This window comes from Camelus dromedarius, chromosome 18 (genome assembly GCF_036321535.1).
Source record: "Camelus dromedarius isolate mCamDro1 chromosome 18, mCamDro1.pat, whole genome shotgun sequence".
Lineage (NCBI taxonomy): Eukaryota > Metazoa > Chordata > Mammalia > Artiodactyla > Camelidae > Camelus > Camelus dromedarius.
The window spans coordinates 38,855,659-38,863,039 of NC_087453.1; positions in this window are offsets into that span (position 1 = coordinate 38,855,659).

Genomic DNA, 7,381 nt, shown 5'->3' on the forward strand with positions numbered 1-7,381 from the left:
TACCCTCATATCACAGTTGAAAAAAACTGATCCACATAAGCAAGGTGATCTGACTTATTATTTATGAGCAGGGGCTCTGGGGCCAGCCTGCCTGAGTATAAATTCTCACTTTGGCTCCAGGGGGTTCTGTGTGAATCTTGGACAAATTATTGTTGTTTTTGTTGTCGTTGTTATTATTTGTGCCTCTTTTACCTTACCTTTTAAGTAGTGAGGAATATGTAGACTCTATCTCCTACTGTGTTGGCAGGATTAAATGAGTAAACGTCTGTGCTGCCCACTTCCCTGGGTTTCAGCATTCTCCAGGCAATCAGTGCCAAACTCAGAGGCATTCTCCACTGTCTTCGTTAGTCTGGGATGCTGTAACAAATTACCGTGGGTCGGGTGGCTTAAACAACCAGCATATTCCTTATGGTTTGGAGGCTGAGACTTTCAATGCCAATGTATCCTTGAGAGGATTGCCAGCTCGAAGATGGCTGTCTTCCCACTATCTTCATATCCCAGAGAGCAGAGAGAAGCAAGCACTCTGGGGGCTTGTATAAGAACACTAATCCCATTCATGAGGGCTCTACTCTCATGACCTCATTTTATCCTACTAATCACCTCCCAAAGGCCCCGCATCCCAATACCATCATCCTGGGAGATGGGGTTTCGACATATGGATTTTGAGGGGATGCAAACATTCAGTCCACACATCGGCTAAGTCTCCCCAACATGCAGTCATCAAACCTGTAGCTAATTTCAATGTAATATTTATATCTCTCTGCCCATTTCCATTCCTGCATCCACTATCACTGAAGCCCTGTTACATTTTATTCCTTACTTTTCTGGTAGAGATTTAATTGATTCCTCTAACTCCAATGCTCCCCTCGCTCCAGTCTGCTTAACAGCCCTGCCAGGTAGGTCTTCCTTAAAACACCTTGAAATTTCACCTGGTTGTTTTTTCGGTGTAAATGTCAGAATCCTCTCCACACACTATCCTATACCTTTAATCCGTTACACTAGGGCTCACTATGTTATTTTCCTTTTACCAATGTAAGAAATTTCCATAAGCTTAAGAGCTTAAACAAGCACAGATTTATCAGCTTATGGCTGTGGAGGTCAGAGATCCAACACAGTTCTCATTGGGCTAAATTCAAGCTAGCAGCAGGGTACCTTCCTTCTAGAGGATCTAGAAGAGAATGTTTACTTGTTTTTTTTTTTCCAGTTTCCAGAGGTCACCCACCTTCCTTAGCTTGTGCCCCACGACTTCCTCCATTTTCATGGCCAGCAGCCTTTCTGAACACTGCTCCATGGCTACACCTCCCTCTGATTTTAAATTCAGCTGGGCTATGTCCTCCATTTTAAAGACCCCTGTGATTACATTGGGCCCACATGGACAATCCAGGCTACTCACCCTATTGTCTCATCTCAGGATCCCCTTCTCCCCTCCCATTCAGGCATTATGTATGTGGCTGTGACACTCACCTTGTGTGACATTTCCTCCCATGAGCAATTTAAGGTTCAAGGCATTTATGAATGACTTTTTGTTTTTCTTCCTTAGTCTTTCTACCTTCAGTATGTGTGGTGAGATTATATGAATCCTTTTTATTTGTGGCCCTCCACTAAACTTTAATAATGTATCATGGGTTTAAAAGGCTAATAGAGAATTTAGAATACAGAAATCCTCTAAGATATTTCTCCTAATATATCTGTCATCCCTTTTGCCATGTACAGAAACATGTCACTGTTGGCTAACCTGTGGCGGGGGAGGAACATGATTCTGCCACCACACTCCCCTCATTCACACCAATTTGATGATCGGCTAACCAAGGATCTATGCTCCCCGCTTAGCTCACTTCCTCCTCCTTTCCACTGACTATCCTGTTCCCACTGCTTCCTTCATTCACCACATCAGGATTTCATGACCACATTCTTCTCTAAATAAAATGGATATCTTGCATCTAATGTCTGATAACTGTTCTTATTGTATATGCACACATTGACCTACACATAACCCCACCCATCTGTTTAGTTTCCTAGAATCTTCCAGAGGAATCAGTTCCATGATGATGATGATGATGATACTGACAGTGATGACAGGGGCCTCTCAAGGATTCTGACAAAGAGGGAATCAACAAAGGGAGGGAATCATTGCAAAATTGCCCCAGAAACAGGCTTAAAAGTAAATAACTGCTAAAGTGTTTAATGGAATTGGCTAATATTTAACTATTTTTAAAACTTTGTAACACTGAATTTAAAATTTTAATGGGAATTTTCATTCACCCCTAACCAAGATTCAACTCTAGGACCAAAATCTAAGGATTTCTATCTTCTAACAAATTGTCCACTAGCCTTTTAAACACGTGATCCTTTAAAAAGGGTAAGTGCTGGGCTGAAAATAAGCAGGATTCATATAATCTCACCAGACACAGTGAATGTGGAAAGACCAAGGAAGAAAAACAAAAAGCCATTCATAATGTCTTGAAACTTACATTGCACACAGGAGAAAATGTTAGCCACGGTGAGTGTCACACCAACATGACGCCTGAGTGGGACGGGGAAGCTGATCTTCCTCATCAGACATTTATGCTGATTTGTTAGATGCCAACAGTTTCCTCATTGGATTTGCTTCTAATAAGTATGGAAGAGTTTAGGCTCTACCAAGAGCAGACTAAACATTTTCCCCTGCTGTCAGGTCACTGGACTGAATGTCCCCGCAAGAAGGATATGATTATGTTTCATAGGGAAGTCTTCCTGAGAAGTAATAGGCTTTTCGAGGGCAGAACTGCAGGTTCGGGCATGGAGGGCTGGAGGAGGGCTAGAGGGGACACTGGAAAAACAGCAGGAGTGAGTTCAGATACTGCTGCTCAGGTCGCCAAAGTCAGCAATGCTATCTCTAAGGATATGTCATTCTCCCAAAAGTTCCATGAGTGAAGGAGCCTGTGAACACTAAGCAGGTTTTTAAGACACAGCAGCACATAATTTGCATCACAACTCAATTACAGTATGTTTTCATATTTGGAAAATAATTAGCCCATTGTTCTTTGAAACTGCAGCAGTAGTAATAGAAATAAAAAAGACTGAGCCGTCTTGGAGACAACAATCAATAAACAATTCTAAATCTGCAGGATTCCTTGACAATATGCAAGCAATGAGATAGATGTGTGCTGCAGACACCTCTTACTGCAGGGCTCACTCCTGCAAAGCATAGAACTAGTTTTCTCAGCAGACAGAGGGAACCAAGTCAAGATTCCTAATCTTGAGAGGTTTACTATATGGCAGGAAAGATCAGACAAGTGCATAAAGCCAAATATGAATAAAGGTAATCAAATATTATGAAATGTGAATGGAGCACAGATGAAAGAGAAATTACTTTCACCTGGGATCTAGAGAGACCTCTTCAGAAAATGTGGCTTTGGAGATGGCCAAAGACATGGGTGGAATTTTGGCAGAAGAGGATGTAAGGAATTTAAAAACTGATTCTAAAATTCATATAAAAATGCAAAGGATCCCAAATATCCAAAACAACTTTGAACAAGAAAAACAAATTTGGAAGACTTACACTATCTGATTTTCAGACTTTTTTTTTTTATAAAGCTACAGTAATCACAAAGTATGGTGTTGGTGTAAAACAGGGAAATAGAATAATGGAACAGAATAGAAAGTTCAGAACTAAATGAACACTTATATAGACAATTGATTCTCAAAAGGATGCAGTGGAGAAAAGTATCTTTTCCACAAGTAGTGCTGGAATTGTTAGATAGTGATATGCAAAAAAAAAAAAAAAAATGAACTTTGATCCACACCTCACAAAATATACAAAAATTAACTCTAAGTGGATCATAGATCTTAATAGGAAATCTAAAACTATAAAACAGCTAGGAGAAAAAGCATAGGCTTAAGCTTTATGATCTTGGGTTTGGCAAATATTTCTTTGCTATGACACCAAAAGTATAATCTATTTTAAAAAAAGTAACTGATAGAGTGAACTTTACAAAAATGAAGACTCTTCAAAGCTCTTCTAAACACTGCAAAGCAAATGAAAAGACAAGCCATAGACAGAAGCTATTTGCAAATCATATATCTGGTAAAGGTCTTTCTTTGTGTCTGATCCAGAATAAAAAGGTTTCAAAACTCAATAATAATGCAAACACCTGAATGAATGAATGAGGCCAGAAAACACACTTCAGTAAAGATATCCAGATGGATAATAAGCATATGAAAAGATGCTGATTAAAGATGCCATTAGTCATTAGAGAAATGCTTTTAAAAACCACAGTGAGATAGTAGTACACATACATACTAGAATGTATACGATTAGAAAGACCGACCTTACAAAGTGCTGGCAAGGAAATAGAGCAACCAGAACTGATACACACCACGAGGGATTTACAATAGCACAACCATTTTGGAAAACTGTTTAACAGTTTCTTTAAAAACGGTAAACACCAATCTGCCATATAAGCCAGACATTCCTCATCTGATGCTTTAGAAAATAAAAGCATATGTCCATACAAAGACTTGTAACCAAATATTCACTGCAATATTATTTATAATAGCTCAAGTTGTCAACAACCCATGCATCCATCAAGAAGTAAATGAAGAAACAAAGGATGGTCTATCCAAACACTGCTCACAATAAACTATTCAGGAAAAACTCAGCACTAAGCAATACTCCGCTATAAGAAAAATAAGCTATTAATACAGGAACACAGATGACTCTGAAAATAATTACACTGAATGAAAGAAGTCAGACAACATAGAGTAGATACTGCATGAATCCATTCATACAACGATCTTGAAAATGCAAACCAGTATGTTGTGATAGAAAGCAGATCAATGGTTTCCAGGGGAATAGATGGGGAGGGAGGGAGGGACAACAAAATGCAGGAGAAGAGTTTTGTGGGTGATGGGTATGTTCACTGTCTTGAATGTGGTCATGGTTTCTTGGGGATACACTTATGTCAAAATGTATTAAGTTGTACACTTTAAATGTGTGAAAATTATTTTGCCAAGTATAACTCAAAGCTGTCTTAAGAAAAAAAGGCACTTCTATCCTGACACAACTCAGGGCCTGATTGGAGTGAAATGATCAGTCCCTCACCCTGTCTGCCTAACGGGAAGGTAGAAAACCTCTTACGGAAGATAAGATATGGATTTTTCATTTGCAATGTGTGCCATGTAATAAAGAATTTCTAGACATGCAACATGTCAAGACTATATGATGGATAAAATGAGAATAAGAAATATTAGACAAAGGATGCAAACCCCAGGTGATGTAGGCATCAGAGTTACCAATAAAGGCTATAAAATACTTTTAATACATTCAAGAAAATAAGGAAATGATGGGAGAATATATAACAGGGTCAAGACTTTCACCAGAGAAATATACTGGAATGTATTTTTAAGAAAAATCAAACGGATACTCTAGAACTGAAGCTTTCAGCTCTGGAAACAGGTAAACCGAGCTAATTAGGATCCCTTTTAAGTAAAACTTTCAGTAATGCCGGATAAATACAACAAAAGTAACACAGAGCTAACTATGGAAAGAGAAGTTCCCAGGTGACAATACCAAGAGGACACAACGCCAAAATGGTAATCTTGTGAGCTGATGCCACCGAACCCTGGAGGGAAGGGGTTTTCATCTGCACATAAATAGGGATACAATGTCCATTTAGGAAACAGGGTCTCTACCAGATGTAGAAGAGTCTTCCTTTATAGAAACCTCTGCATAAGACGTATTGTAAGACTTGCCTCTTCACTGAAAGGGAGACTCAAAGTTCTCCACATGTGCACACAGGAAAGGGGTGAAACAACCGGTTCTCTAGGGAAAAACAAAGTCTCCCTTAAAAAAATCTAATCTCCACGCCCCTGCTTTATATGAATGTGGAATCCAAATTGATACTCCACTGAAGATTCCGGAATTCCCAAACCAAAAAATATAATAATTCAAGGTTGATCATATCACCTGGAGCCTTAGGATAAGCAACACAAAATTGTTCTCTAGGGAAACTTTAAAAACCAAGATGTAAGGGACAATCATAGGAAAAGAATGTACTCACTATAGAGAAGCTCCCACAACTCTACACACACACAGACACACAACTAAAAACAGAAGGAAATCAGTGCCACTGGGAAGAAAGATCTAACCGTAAAACACAAGATGATTAATATTCCAGAGCCTAAAATTATGAAACAATCTAAGAGAGAGCATAAAAGAAGTATGACTGAATCATTAAAAGATAAAATGAATCTTATATAACATAATGAACAATCAGGACATCATGAAAAAGAAAACAGATCAATTTTTTAAAGAACCAAACAGAACTTATGGAAACAAAATACAGATATCATTTGGTATATAAAATTCAATGAATGGGTTAAGTAACAATTTAATCTTCAATATCTAGGGTGTTCATTAAAATTCAACAGTAACCTCTAAAGTAATTGTTTAAAAAGAGAATAAAAATAAAGAAGTTAAAATGAAGAACGCAAAATAGGCCGGTCACTATTCTAAGTTCTTCATCTATTTTATCACTTAATGCTCACAGTCTTTGAGGCGGATAGTACCACTTTTTGTACATGAAGAAAGTGAGTCTCAAAGGGATTACATATACTGGTTACATGGTTAGCAAGGGAGGGAACCAAGCCCGGATAGGCAGTCTCTAGACGCCATGCTCTTAACCATGACTGCAAGGTATATAACAGGCAGGAGAAAAGCAGAGCAAAGCAAATAGAATTCACAAAACAAGATGCCAGAAATAAAACATCATCACTAATCACAATGTATTTAGATGAAATAAATAATGAGTTAAAGTTTTACAGATTTCATTTGTTTACCTGAGACAAAGCAGAATTAAAACTTAAAACTGGTTGAAAGCTTAGAAGAATAACAGAAAGAAGTCAAAAGTTAGAGCCAGAAAAAGGGACACCTGAGAAATACTAATCAATGGAAAGGGAATCACTCAAGCCTCCCTCAGGTTCATAGGTACCTGAAAATCAACTTGGCCTGACACTTGCCAGCTCTGTGCCTGAGCAAAGCTCTCAGTCCCCCGGAATCTTTGTTCACTCACCTGTGAATGTAAGGAACGATACCTCCTTCCATCCGGCCAATTTGTATTGACTGCTGTGCCACGGGTACAGGTCAAGCCACCTGAGGTCCATCAATGAACAAATAAGGATCCTTGTCCCTCTAGGACTGAGGAGGAGCAGAACATAAACTACAGTCGTGACAGTCATGTGAAATATATGGTATTCTAGAAGGTGATAGAAATAATATGATCAGGGAGAGGGGGTTTCTGGGGCAGAGAGAATTGGAAGGCAGTTTCCAGGTTAAAATGAGATGGCCAGAGCTGGGCTCACTGAGGACCTTGAGAACGGGGTGCTAGTTGCTGAGCTCCCT